Here is a 15,003-nt window from a genome sequence, read left to right as displayed (position 1 = left end):
GCTGTCTGTGAGTTCTCTCTTCTCCAAACTATCTTCCATGTTGCCACTAATACTATTTTTGTAAATAAAGATTTCATTATACCACTTCCTTGTTTAAAAAAGCTGATGACTCATCAGGTCTCAGGGATACAGTCCTAGCACACAATATACTTTCCTACGACCATTCTTTGCTGTCCTATCCCTTACACACTGCACTTTGGTTATACCAGTTTATTCATTTTCCTTAAAAATGGCACACTGCATCATGTCTCCTTGCTTTTGCTTGTGCCCCTTCTCTGTTATGTCTTGTCGTCATTGGGAATTCCCTACAGACCTCAAAACTTACCTCGTCCATGAGTTTTTCCTGAACTATATTGTCTGTACTCAAATAGCACATTGTCTATGTAACTTATATAAAATATATCATTTTTAGTTGTGTTTATATATTTATGCCCTCCACATTAGGAGTATTTTGTGAGAATTTTATGCTCAACTCTTAATTGTACCTAGCTCATACTGTAGGTTTTCAAAAATGTTTAGTGAATGAAAAAGCATATGACATCTTGGCTAAAATCAAAATATTTGAAAGCACTCCCAAAATTGATTTACGTTTTACATATAATTATGGTTAATGTTTGTTTATTTTTTCCACTGAGTCATCCAGCCACTAGACGTTAAGATTCAATAGAATAAAGAGAGGGCTAAATTTTGTATGACAAATAGGAAACTTTTATTAGTTATGAGTTTTTCTTACCAAAAAATGTGACTGCTGAAATTCTTTGTATATCAAAAAAGAAGCCAATATATAAAGATGTTAATGGATTTCCTCACAAAAAAAAGAGATTCCAGAAAAGGAGTTAAGTGGAAGAACAGCAAAAGGTAAAGAATACAATTATTTCCCTTTTACATTTATGTAATAGCAGCAACAGAAAGTCATAGGGTTTTTTAAAGATGATAAAAAGCTACCTGTCCAAAATAATTTTAGTAAAGTTCTACCCATAGGAAGTAAAATGAAATAAATAGCCTCTACTGGGTCCAGAAGTTCTCTGATGTTCAGATTTTGATCCCTGTTAGAATTCAGAGGCCTTACCTTTGAACACAGTTCTGATACACATGAAACTCTCAGACCTTGAATTTCACCCAACTTCCTTGGACTGTTTGTCCATTTATTAAATGATGGGGTTAAATTAGCAAAATTACTTCTATTTCACATGTCTGTAATTATGTATTTCAAATATTATCATTTTATAAGAAGATCCAAATATAATCTTCTCTCACTGAAATGTTGATAAAACTGACTTTAGAATATTTTGATATTGTCTTTGATGTAACTATGGCACTGTATTAGTTCATTCTCACACTGCTATAAAAAACTTCCAAGACTGGGTAATTTATAAAGGAAAGAGGTTTAATTGACTCACAGTTCCACGTGGCTGGGGAAGTCTCAGGAAACTTAGCATCATGGCAGGAGAAGCAAGCATGTCCATCTTACACGGTGGCAGGAGAGAGGGAGAGAGAAAGAGAGAGAGAGAGAGAGAGAGAGTGTGTGTGTGTGTGTGTGTGTGTGTGTGTGTGTGTGTGTGTGAAAGCATAGGAAAATCTACTATTTATAAAACCATCAGATCTCACAAGAATTCACTCACTATCATGAGAACATCGTGTGGGAAACTGCCCCCATAATCCAACCACCTCCCATCAGGTCTCTTCCTCAACACATGGGGATTACAATTTAAGATGAGATTTGTGTGGAGACACAAAGCCTAACTGCATCAGATATTCTAAGAGATTTCCACTTTTTAACACTGATCTTCTCTGACATCATTCCACATTCTTCTAGTGTCCAGTGGTTACAACACAAATAGATACACTGGCACCTGCAGTACGCTCAAGCAAGCTGCTTCCTTAAGTTCACACCTGTGAGCCTATGGGCCAGAATTCTACATCTTTTTGGAGAATTCCAACAGCAAAAATTTATTTAGGCTTAGCATCTGACTGACCCCATTTTTCTCCATGCTGCTTACTGCTCTGCTGAAATAATGATTTCTATTTCATTTTTGTGAAGCTTACTGTTAATGAGGGATTGGGACGTGCATACGTGCCCCTGCTTCCCACAGCCCTTGCCGACATCTTTAGATGATTTTTCACCAAGAATTGCACTAGACCTCACAGTTCTCCTTAGCAGAGCCTTTTTACAGCTGCCAATAATCAATTATGGTTGGCATTTGTGATGTAACTTGCCACCCTTCACCAGATGGTCTGCCTCCTTTTACTTTTACTTAAGACAATCAAAAGCAATCAGAGAAAGATTTTTAGAACATCATATAACAATGATTTTCACTGAACACATCCAGAAAAACTAAATCTAGTTTGAACCAGTTCTCCCGGTTTCATTCAGTGGGTAAAATTGGAGGCTATAGGATATTAAGAAAGAAAAAAAAAGAAAAAGGCTATCTCCTTTTTGTTTTCTAACCAGGACTCAGTACTAGAGGAAGACAAGGCGCAAGTGCCTTCATTATTTAATTATGTTATTATTGATTATATAATTTATGTGGAGCTCATAAACCAAAGAAGGAGTGTCTAATATTTAGCAATGGCTTAGAAAGTTTTACAAGTCACTGATATCCATTAAAATGACAAAACAAATATCTCTATGACCTACTCACAATCTTCTAAGATGTCAGCAACTGATAGAAAAATCTGGAAGCATTAAACTTTAGTTACCAGAGTTTTGTATTTCATATTGTGTTTAACAATATATTGGGCAAAACTTCTTTTCAGACAAAAAAAAAGTGATCAGAAATTCAAAGTGGTTCTCTAGCACATGATAATGTGAATACAGGCTAGGTTTGAACCATTTAAAAATAAGTGAGCAATAAAATGGCATAAGCCATAGGCTTTCCTACCACTCTGCATTTTGTCCTCATTTCCCTCCAGAAAGTGGTTAAATAAAACTTTACATACATACAAGTTTTTTATTAATGTAGATAATTGCAAATATTAGATAAAGTAACAGCTCTCCATTGTCTAACTGCAATATCTTATTGGACAAAAGAATTTATACATTTGGAAACTTTGAATGAGTGTGAAATAAGAGAGAAAAAATAATCATCATCTTCTTACAAAAGAGAAAACAACAATTTTGTGGCAGTATCCTCCTCTTCTTCAACTTATTCCAGCATCTATCTAGAACTGTGCTGTCCAACATGGTACCCACTAGCCATATGCGGCCTTTTAGTACTTGTAATGTGGTTAGTCCAAATTGATATGTGCTGTAAGTTTAAGAAAAATGTTGAATTTTGACGATTCATTACTTACAATAAAATTTATTGCACATTTATGTTTTCAGATCATATGCTAAGCATTTGTGAGATTTTAACAATTAAGAGAGTTTGTCTGGGACTGAGGGGTTCCTGGAACACAGGAATTTCCGTGTAAAAACTGGAAATGTCCAGGACAAGGCAGGACCTGTTGGTCACTCTATCTGAACATTAAATATTTTCCCCTGTTTTACAGAAGAAAAGAGTTGAGGTTCACAGATGTTCAATAACTTGTCCAAATACACACTATAACAAAGTGACAGAGAAGAGATTCATGCTGTGTCTGGTCTGTTCCTTAAACAATATACTATATTCTCTTTCCATCAGAATCAACAAGAAGATCTGTTGTTTTGTAAATTCATTTCTCTAATTTACACACACAGAAATAAACAAGAATGTGGGTGTCATTTTAAAATCTGGAAATAAGAATAGCTAACATCAACGTGTCTTGACTTATTTAACTCTTACATTCCTTAAAACAGATACTATTGTTATTCCCATTTTACATATAAAGAAACTAATGCATAGGTAGATTAAAAGACTTTCTACCAGAAGCAAACTTCTAGCACCCAGGTCTAACCAAGACAGTCAGGCTTCAGAACCTGTGATGCTAAGAAAGCCCTTTTGAACTAGATGTTCATGAATGTTGCAAATTCCAAGGAATTACTGAATTTGGATTTCACAAAAGATAAAGGCAGATGTCTAAACTGTTTTTTATATGCCACTGTCATTTTTGAAATCTTAATTTTAACTTGTCTTTTGGTTTGCTAATGTACATTTTCATGTTACATTTAAAAATATATGGATGATATATTTTCTGATTTTTGCTACTTCTATTCATGATAGAAAACCTTGGTTTTATGTAAAATCCTTGGGTTATAATCTTTCCCCCTCCAAATTTTATACAAAATAGAAAAGTTGATGGTTTCATTACCTTCCTGCATATATAGCAGGTATCATCATGACTCATTCTCTTGCAAAAAAGCTGGTTTTATGACCTCAATACTTTTGAAATATAATGCCACTCTATAGTATTTTTTTTCTTATTGCCAGGATGTCCCTAGCTATAGGTTTCTTAGTACTATTTTTTGTCTGGGACACAGCAGATTCTTTCAGCCATCATTGTAAACCCAGGAAATTTTTCATCAATTGTATCTTTTGTACTTCTGATCCAATCATTCTAGTCTGTTCCTCAGAGCATGTACAATTTTGAGATTGACTTTCCATTTTGGGCATGTCATATCGATGATCTTTCTCCACTTTTTTTTATTATTGTGCCTTTTTCTCTACATTCTGAGAGAACTACTCAATGTTCACATTACCGGTTCAATTTTCTGCAGTGTCAAATCTGTCTTTTACTGTCCTCAGTGTGAATTTTAATCCACATATTGAATTTTTAGCTCTTTATAATTACATTTTACTTTAGAAATCTCCCTTTTCATCTTATCCTTTCATCTCAACTTCCAACAACGACAAAAATGTTGGAAGTTGGGATGAAAGATGAAAATCATATCAGGGATGTTAATCGTTTTTCTAAAATTTAATTCCTAGGACTACTTTTTGAGCCTAGGTCTTTCTTTCCCAAGTAATTTCTTATAGTGTCCCTGGCGAATTTTTTTTTCAGTTCCTCAACATTGAGTAAGTCATCCCTATCCAGATTCTCAACATTTATTCATAGTAAACATTTAGTGATAGCAAAGAGTAAATTAAACTTTGCCCACCTTAATATGGTTTGGCTCTGTGTCCCCATCCAAATCTCACCTTGAATTATAATAATCCCCACATGTCAAGGACGGGACCAGGTGGAGATAATTGAATCATAGGGATGGTTTCCCCTATGCTGTTCTCGTGATAGTGAGTTCTCACAAGATTTGATGGTTTTTATAAGGGGTGTCCCCCTTTGCTCTGCACTCATTTTCTCTCCTGCCACCCTGTTAAGAGGCACCTTTTGCCATGACTGTAAGTTTTCTGAGGCCTCCCCAGCCATGTGGAACTGTGAGTCAATTAAACCTCTTTTCTTATAAATTATCCAGTCCCAGGTGTTTCTTCATAGCAGAGTGAGAACGAATTAACACACACCTTGTCCTGATACAATCTTCCTCTATGATCTACAATGTTATGACAAGTAAATAAATACATTTTCACCCCACTCTCAATATACTAGCACCTTTTAATCTAGTGAGCTTCCTCTGTTCTGAAGTGAGACTTTTATTGCCTCCCACTGAGTGACTCTCTAATAGTCTTCACAGTGCAGTCAGGAGCACAAGTCACAGAAAGAACTGATGCCATGACTCTGGGCATAGCTTCCAGGGTATTTGACTTGTGCTGACCACATTTTCCAAGATATCACATGCTACTGCCAATATATACACCACTACCCTTCTTCTGCCCAATATACCTTCAACCGCCTTTACACTGAGTATGTGGGCCGGGGGCAGGGGTGGATGGTAAAATAGGAGGATCAAGGTTGGGGCATTGAGGAAGAGACATCAAAATAAAATTTAGTCTCGTCTCAGGTTTTTGTTGCTTCAATCTCTCTGAACTGTGTGTGTATGGTGGGAAAAGGTGACAAGGAGATCTAAAGGAAAAAAAATCATTTTTCTCCTCCTTTGAAGTAGACAAAATAAAATAAAACAGCATAAGATTAGGAATCTATTTCCTGCACTTTAAAATCCCTTTTCATAGTTGTTGCAGTTACTGAAAATTCCTCCCAGATTTTGGCAATGGGTTAAATGTCAGTTTCATATTGCAACTGCTCTGTGAGAATTCCTCTTTATCTTATCTTCATAGGTATGGAGAAGTCATAAGGGGCTGCAGTAAAAACTAGCTGGACACTTTTAAACCCACTAGAATGTCTTTAGTTCAATCAGGACTGCAGAACTTACATTTTTAAAGGATTTCTTGTATTAAATATAAAATACTTTTCACTTAACTTTCTTCATGATTTTTTATTAGGCTTTGAAGTTCAATAGACTAACAACTGACATTGCTTTTGATCTTTGGTGTTGCTGCACAGTGACTCTTTGAACATGCTGGGCTAGATAATTTACATATCAACCTAAATAGCATCAAAGATTCATGAAGCACTTTGAGTGTTATACAGACAGTTTATCAGACATAGCAGAATTGCTTTTGGTTTTGACACCTCTACTGAGTCTCCTCATATGTAATTGGGTTATCTGAAAATCATGATAATGATATTTGACTCTGCTGGCATTTTTAATAGGACAGTCAAGTCAAAGTAACTTCTACATTAAAATATACTTTTCCCAATACTGTTATATTTGATGCAGCAATGTTAAACCAGTATGAACAAAGTCATTATAAACAGACTTCAGGAGTCTATTTTGCATTGGCAGGAGATGATCTAACATGACATTTGCATCTCTGTCATTACAAATAAAACATTTGCATTAACTATGTTATGCATTCATATTTGAAACAAATTCAATTTAAAAATTCATCATAATTGGAGGTGTTGTGCTATGAGCCCCTATAATTTCCTTGACATTCTCTACAATTCAGCCTTAATGGTCTTTCTAAAATATTGTACCTTTTTCTAAGTCAACTGCATCTATAATGCTGCCACTCTTATGATCATCTGATAAAATCTTACCTTCTTGGGAATCACATTCAAACATCTAACTTTGAATATCATAAATGTCATGATACATGATTAAAAGATCCTAACTTCCTAATACCATTCTTAGATCATTCTCTTCCTGGTGAGACTGGACAACATTTTCTCCAACTTTCCATTTCATGAACGTGAAGTTTCTATTAATTGAGTTGCCAGTACCTCAACTAAGAATAGGACATAAATTGTGCCTATGATCATGAATTTAATTCTCTTTTCTATGAATTAAATTGATTGGTATATAAGTAACTTTTGTAAAGAACATGGAGAAAGGCACATAAATTAATTGTGGTCAGAAGGTCTATATCTTTTGAACAAATAAATGAAATGAAAATTCAAACAGTTTTTGTAATACACTTATTGGCGCGTATCTGTGCCTGTAAAAATATTATGAGCATTATAAATTCAAAATTTTTTTAGCTACACTTTAGAAAACTGAAAATTTTTATATGCACACTACAACACTAAACAGCCTAGGAGATAGAATAAATGAATTTTAAGCATCATATTCAATGCAAATATCTGGGTTTAGTTCAAAGAACTATTTGTTCACAGCATTTCTCTGACATCTCTACTTAATATGCGGCATGTGTGTACTATTTAGAAAATCTGAGGAATAAAAAATAATCACAAAATGAAAAATAAAATCATTGCAGAAGTTAATTACAGGACATAGTTAAACTACGAATTGGAAAAGGTAAGACTATATATGTAAGCACGATTCCCATTAAAATAATACCTTTGTATTGCTTACTTTAATTATATGTACATTGATAGATCTGCAGAAAATTTTACATTTTCTAATTTTTTTGCAGTGTTTCAAAGCTCTTCATATGTTGAACTATTAATTGGCATGGAGATGAAATGAAAGATTCCTGCGCATTTGCGAGTTTCAGACAAGCTTCCCACTCTTACCCAATATGCTCTTTGCTTATTACCTCTGCTGCTCAGCTGTTGGGCACTCAGGAAATAAAAGTTAATTTTAAAACTTACTTAAGCAAAACATATCGGAAAAAAATACCAGCAAAATCATAAAGTATGTCCAAAGTATTTTAGAATTCTCTGCTGCTATTTTGAATTATTTATTTCAACATTTCTCAGAATAAGTATTGCTTCTACCATAAGACAATGGATAGCTTATCAAGATTTCAAACACGAATTCCAGGTAATGTTTTATGTTTTAGTGGCTTATTTTATCAGCAAATCAGAACTATTTTCACCATTAGACAATAAAAAAGAAGATATTTTATAGTTCACAGAGTTTTTATCATTACTTTATAAACATATTTTTATCAAGGTTGTATTCATACTTTCTTTTCAATATCTGTCATCTAAAATATGACTGAGTTCTAATTTTTTGTCTTCATTCCACTTGGGAATTCAGTAATTTCTATGGTATTTATCGACGTCATGTTAAAATGTTTAAGATAGTTAAAGAGTATTACTTTTTACATTAATCATGGCTTTTTATTTTCTGTATTTATGATGTTTTCACATTGTGAAGTCTTGCTGACATGGAAAGAGACTGTGCCTAGAGATAGCAAACAATTTGCCAGGGACATGACTGTTTTTTTTTTTTGTTTGTTTTTTGTTTTTTTTGAGACGGAGTTTCGCTCTTGTTGCCCAGGCTAGAGGGCAATGGTGCAACCTCGGCTCACTGAAACCTCTGCCTCCCGGGTTCAAGTGATTCTCCTGCCTCACCCTCCCAAGTAGCTGGGATTACAGACATGCGCCACCACTCCTAGGTAATTTGTAATTTTAGTAGAGACGGGGTTTCTCCACATTGGTCAAGCTGGTCAGGCTGGTCTCTAACTGCCTACCTCAGGTGATCTGCCCACCTCAGTCTCCCAAAGTGCCTGTAGAAGCCACCGCACCCAGCAGGACACGCTTTTCATATGCAACCAATCCAGAGTTCACACTCCCAGCCACCTCAGTATTGGTCTCTCACTCTCTGGGCCACTGTCTTGATCATCCCAGGGCTAGGCACCAGACAACTGGAGACAGCCTCTGCACTTCAGAGCCCACTAAAGCTACTCAAACTAGTCAATTCTAAACCTGCTCATCCTACCCTACCTGTTCCTTCCTACGGAAACTACAATAACAGCTCATGCTTTCATTTTCCCTCACTCCCCCGACCGGCCCTGGTGCTTTCCTGCATAGTTCTGCACGGCATATGCCCCTCTGTGGAACTGTGCATAACAAACTAACTTTTCAATGGCAATTGTCTTCTGATCTGTTGGCCTAACCATACTTGAGTAACAATCAGACATACATTTTAAAACACATTTCATTCCCATGCAAGAAGTATTTTTTTAATAAAAACTCTCTAGTTTTTAAGAGGAACATAATGTGAGATCTTGAAAGATCTTTAAGGAGTCATTTTCCTACTTAATTCACTACTGTTAAAAACATTAGCATTGTTTGTACTCCCTGTCAAAACAAGTGATTCCTATTCCGTGGAAAGAGATATCACGTCCCCACTCTAATTCAGTTCTCTAAACTAGAATTTCTCAACTAGTGTGCAACAAATGGATTACAGCCTGAGGAGACAGGATACATTCTTTAGATTTCATGGCAAATAGATGGGACTTAGAGTGACCAGGGCTCTTGTGCTGGGCACCTCTGGCTGTAAACATCCTCCTCAGGCTGTCTCTGCTTGCTATGTAAATATTATTTGTTATGTGCACAGGATCTGGAAAAGGTTGAAAGCACTACGTTAAGCCAATAATTCTTAGAGTGTTTAGACCATGGGGTTGCCACTTTCAGGTGATCCCCAGGCAGGTATAAAATGCAGGTAACACCAGAGACTCCCATGTGTTTCCCATTTTCATTTTAAATATTGATCCACAATAATGTTTACTTACCAACACAAATGCCAAGCCAGATTTTTTGTATACAACTTAAAATCTCTCAAAACTCCTTGAAACTCTTTATCACGGCCAAAGGGATCTCACGATATGTCTCCTGGTTATCTTTACAGCTGTCTCTGGCCAAGTCCCAGCAGGAGGAGAGAGGAGGGGAGGGGCAGGGGAGGGGGGGAATTGGAGGCAGGCTGAAACTTAAGTGGGTCAGGAAATTCCTTCAACTTTACTAAACTCACTCAAGATTCAAAGTTTGTGGACTTCTAATCAGACTATTGGTGGTGGTTGTGTGGCTGGTGATACAATTTGGTTATACATATACATATATCTATTTTTTGAAATGGGGTCTCACTCTGTTGCCCAGGCTGGAGTGCAGTGGCGTGATCTTGGCTCACTACAGATGTGATCCTTCTGCACTCAAGTGATCCTTTCACCTTAGCCTTCCAAAGTGCTTGGACTATAGCCATGAGCCACTGCAACTGGCCTAGTTTGGATATTCGTCTCCTCTGAAACTCATGTTGAAATGCAATCTCCAATGTTGGAGGTGAGGCCTAATGGGAGGTATTTGGATCCTGGGGGTGGAACCCTCATAAAAGGTGTGGTGCCCTGCACACAGTAATGGGTGAGTTCTCCTCTACTACTTCACACAAGAGCTGGCCATTTAAAAGTGCGGCAGTCCTCTTCTCTCTTTCCTGCTCCCTCTGTTGCCATGTGACATGCCTACTCCACTTCACCTTCCCCCACTACCGGAAGCTTCCAGAGGCCTTATTAGAAGCAGATGCTGGTGTCATGCTTCTTGTACAGTCTGCAGAAGCATGAGCCAAAATAAAGCTCTTTTATTTATATGTAACTCAGCCTCAGATATTCCTTTATAGTAACACAAAATGAACTAACAGAAGTGGCAATCCTGTGTCAGACCTTCTCCAGGATTAAATTTGGAAAAAAAAAAACAACACACACACACAAAAAAAGTTACAAATACAAGACTCTACTATGTAAATCATACGGCAATATTTAGAAGAGAATTTTTTAACTCCCTAGTAAGATAACTACATTTCTCAAGTTATTTATACATTCAAGTCTTTCAGAAACTTTTTTAAAAAATAGATTGATACAATATGGCTATACTAATTTGGTCATTAGCTTCCAAAAATCTGTGACATTATTACAAGATGAGAAAATAAAAGTGAATTGCAAATTTTGCTATCTAAACTGACCAACGATTTAAAAGGTTAAAAAGTTAAAAACACAAAGCTCTTGGTGTCTAAAGGGCATTTTCGGTTCTGAGAAAGATAATTATTTTGTATTGGTCTTTGAAATTTAGAGTCTAGCAAACCATGTATAGGTTTATCAGATATATACAAACAGTATAACCTACCTACACTTAGTTTAAAATAACTATATTCATTAAATATTGGTCCTTCTTACTGACCACCCACTATATTTTATCATTATGTAATATGCATTAAGAACAATAGGCTAGATGCTGGCCAGAGCTGCAAATCCAAAGTAATTTTTTAAATGGAAATTAATTCAGCAGTCTAGGAAAATACTATCACAAACAATGCCCTGTTGAATCTCATTAAATTCATTTGGAAAGACATATAGTTGGAAAGGTAAAAAAAAAATAGATCAATAAGATTAAAAGGAAGTCTATTTCTTTACAGAAAAGAGAGGAGTTATATTAACTGGTTGTTAAGTGACAGGATTTTAAGTAGGACTGATTTGTCTCCCTTATACAGAAAAGCAGTTTTGAGGACTAGAGCAATATACTGTTTGCACATGGTCCAATTTGTACAAACTGCATTTCCCTCTGCAAGACTTCACTCCATCTTTAAAGATGGAGATGAGCTTCCACCAGAGGAGCCATTGCCTAGCAACAAGATGCTAAGAAGGCGAAGGCGAGCTGAGTCCTCTCTATAAAGAGCTCCCTCTCTCTCTCCCCACCACACTGCAATGATTTCCAGCACAGACTGATGCCCTTGAGGGAGTCACCTTAACAACCAGGAAGCTGTAAGAGAAGAATTTTGCTAAGATCACGATAGTCTAAGCTTCTTTTGTTTTTCAGCAGACATTCGGTGCTCACTTCTCTGTGCTTAGCCCTACACAAAGCATTTTCACAAACACGTTTTTATTTTTTTTAAGCCCCTAGCTGTCACCAGTATTGAGTCATATGACTGACTAGCTGACTAGCTACAGACCTAAGATCTAGCTGGTCTTACCTGAGACTGTCAAATGTTTGCTGAGAAGCACTGATCATCATCTTTGCTATTGCCTCAAACGTTAAACTCCTACCCCTACGCTAAAATAGGCAGGGTGGCAAATCCTCTTTTAACCTCTTTTTCACAGTTTAAGTAGTTCTCTGCTTCTCCTACTCCCCACCCCTACCATCTTGATAAAGATTTTAATTATTTATTGTTTGGTTTTTGGTGGGCTCCTGCTAAGTACATACTACTAGGTACTAGAGATAAAATTAGGAACAAGAAATAGTTCCCATAGGAGCCTACAGAGGACCCTAGGAGTAAACAGGAGAAGCACAGGATGGCCAAGAAAATCGGGAAGCAGTGGAGAAGGCTGCCCAGAGATGCTACCTCTGTCCTGAGACCGGCAGTATGCTCAGAGGTCAGTCTTGCAAAAGGATGGGCATGGCTGGAAAGTGACCTGGGATGATCATGGGGAAAAGAACGTTCTGGGCAGAGAGAACAAAGGCAGTGTTAAGTGACAGGGAGCCTGAATCCTGGGGAATATGTTACTGTCTATGCTGTAATTCAATAGTAATACTTTTTTCACAATATCCAAATGGACTCACTACCTTTTTATTGCAACCTAGAACACAGCCAAAGACCATTCACAATTATGATACAAAAGCTATTTTTATTTCACCAATGTTTTATTCAAACTACACTTAATCAAAATGTGCTTCCACATGTATTAAAATGGCATCAGGGCTTGGACTATGCTCAAAACAATTATTCTTAAGTATATAGGACAATATAATAGAGTGATTACTAAACAAATCTGTTGTCAAATTGTAACTACCCAAGAAAAATTAGAAAACATATTCTGGGCAAACCAGATACAACTCTTGCAAAAGTCTGTATTCACGTGTACTTACCTATTCTTAGATGCAGGTCTGATTCTTTTTTTAAAAGAACAGAGTCGGCAAATCAATTGACTAGGATTGTTAAAAGAGATACAACATGGGATTTAATATTTGAAGAGGTGTTCTGAAAACACTACGCCCAAAATTTGAGCTCCAGTCTCCTCTGATTTGCTATTCAGGCGCTTCTACGCTGCTTCTCTGCTGCCCTCACGTGAAATGACAGTGTAGCAGCGCAGAAAATACCTTAAAAACAAACTCACAAGGACCTCAAGGAAGTACTACGAAAAGGGAGAGATGACGTGATGAGCACAAGCCTTTCTCACAGATTCCAGGAATCTGGATTTGTTGTGACTCAATCACTGTGCAGATGGGTTTCTACTGAATAATGTTTTCAGACCTTGTTTCAAAGACAGGACAGTTTTTTCAACATCAGAAGAGAGCTCAAAATGTATATTTAGAAAGAGGAAGGTGGATAAGCAGGATTTAATTGGCGAATTAAGGCTCCAACTTGTACAATTACAGAACAATTATTGCTCAGCCGAAAACTAAACCTTACTGTATTTTTTTTAATCTTAGAAGTGTTACACCATTCTCTTGCTAGTGGAATGATGTACATCAGGGAATTCAGCTAAACTTCTTTGTTTACTGAAGCTAAATATACCTACTTCCTTTAAAAATAAGCTTAAAAAGCCAACTTGTATTTCACTCAAAATGTAAAAGAAAATTTCCATTATTGAGCTAACTTTTCTAGAGTGCCCTTCAAATATGCCAATCCTTTCTTTTTTAAAAAATTCTCTTCCATGACTTTGAGATTGCAGTCACTAAATAGTCTCATATATTCACACTTCTGAAGACAATTTGCAAATGGCTTCCCAGCTTCTCTTATATGTTCAACAAACTTTGAATGTCTCTTCACAATTTGAAAATAAAAGATTTCCTCCTGTCCTGAAACCTGCTTCCATCTTGATTTTTCTATATTCTTGAGCAGTCTGATCATTTTTCCAGGCTTGCCACTCAGAAGTTATTTTCTAATCTCGTTTTCCCTTTCCTCCATATTCATTTTCCAGCTAGCCAATGCTGGAAAACTTGCCATGAATTTACAATATATTAGAGGTTCCTGGTGAAAAGCAGAGGCTTAATACAGATTTATAGCATGTGTGACTTGATAGATGAATGGAAAGGAACAGAGAGATATCACAAAAGTAATCATAATTTTGAACAAAGGCTAAGAGGGCAAGTGTGCTACAACAGGGAAATGGAATCTAATTCAGGGCAGGAGTGCAAAAAGGATAGGCTTCCATGATGAAATGATTTTAGGCCAATGTTTATAAGACAAGAAATTGGTAGCTAATAAAAAGGAGAAAGAAAGCATTCCAGACAGAGGGGTTGGTCGGTTCTTAAACGCTGAAGTAAGAAGGAGCTTGACATTATCATAAAACTGCCACATGGGCAGGGGCCAAGGGAGTATAAACAATTGGCCAGAGTGGAGTGCTAGTGAAAGTTCTTCTTTCCCTTGTTAACATATTTATAATTTGTTCTGTTTCATTTTTAATTGAATCTGAATTTCTTTTAACAGGAAATACAGATATCACAGGCCCCACCATATTCTATAGTTTTACAAGCAGGTGGATCGTTCATTCATGCCAACTGTCTGTTTCCATAGGTATTAGAGGTTAAAATTATGTCTTTGAGTCCATGTGATAAGATTTTATCCTAAGAGCAAAGAAAGCCATGGAAAAGTTTTAATGGGGAAGTGACACATTTTGATTTGAGTTTATAAAATACAGTAAAATTCTTTCAGAACACAGTAGGTGTAGTCCAGAATTTTTCACCACCATTAAATGTGGTGTTTTGTTATGGTAAAGTTAACGAAGTGACCTAGATGAGCTTACAAGCACAACAGGTTGTGAGTTACGGGAGTCCAGAAGAGCTGTCTAAATTCCTCTTAAGTCAGGGTATGGGTCCTGGCTTCAGTCTGGCACCACCTAGTGGCAATTGTCCACTCTAGGTTAAACATTGGTAGATTGGTAGTGATGATTCTGGGCTGTGTGGCTGGGATTTCTAAGATCACAGCAGCAGTATTGGGGATCTCTTGTTTTGTTGATA

The 15,003-nt window shown here is 36.6% G+C and overlaps 1 long non-coding RNA gene across 1 annotated transcript in view; it reads right to left on the bottom strand.

Annotated features, from left to right (window-relative positions):
* The window catches only part of LOC119474167, a 50,612-nt gene extending 38,531 nt beyond the window's left edge, over positions 1–12,081 (bottom strand). The window contains exons 1-2 of the long non-coding RNA XR_005203461.1: positions 12,017–12,081; positions 1,401–1,466 (exon numbers count right to left, since the gene is read on the bottom strand). This is a non-coding gene — a long non-coding RNA (uncharacterized LOC119474167). The remainder of the gene's footprint in view (positions 1–1,400; positions 1,467–12,016) is intronic.
* Between the last annotated feature and the right edge of the window lie 2,922 nt (positions 12,082–15,003).

This window comes from Cebus imitator, unplaced genomic scaffold, assembly GCF_001604975.1.
Source record: "Cebus imitator isolate Cc_AM_T3 unplaced genomic scaffold, Cebus_imitator-1.0 Scaffold10, whole genome shotgun sequence".
Classification (NCBI taxonomy): Eukaryota; Metazoa; Chordata; class Mammalia; order Primates; family Cebidae; genus Cebus; species Cebus imitator.
The sequence above is the reverse complement of the archived record's forward strand: the minus strand, read 5'-3'. Positions and strand labels throughout refer to the sequence as shown.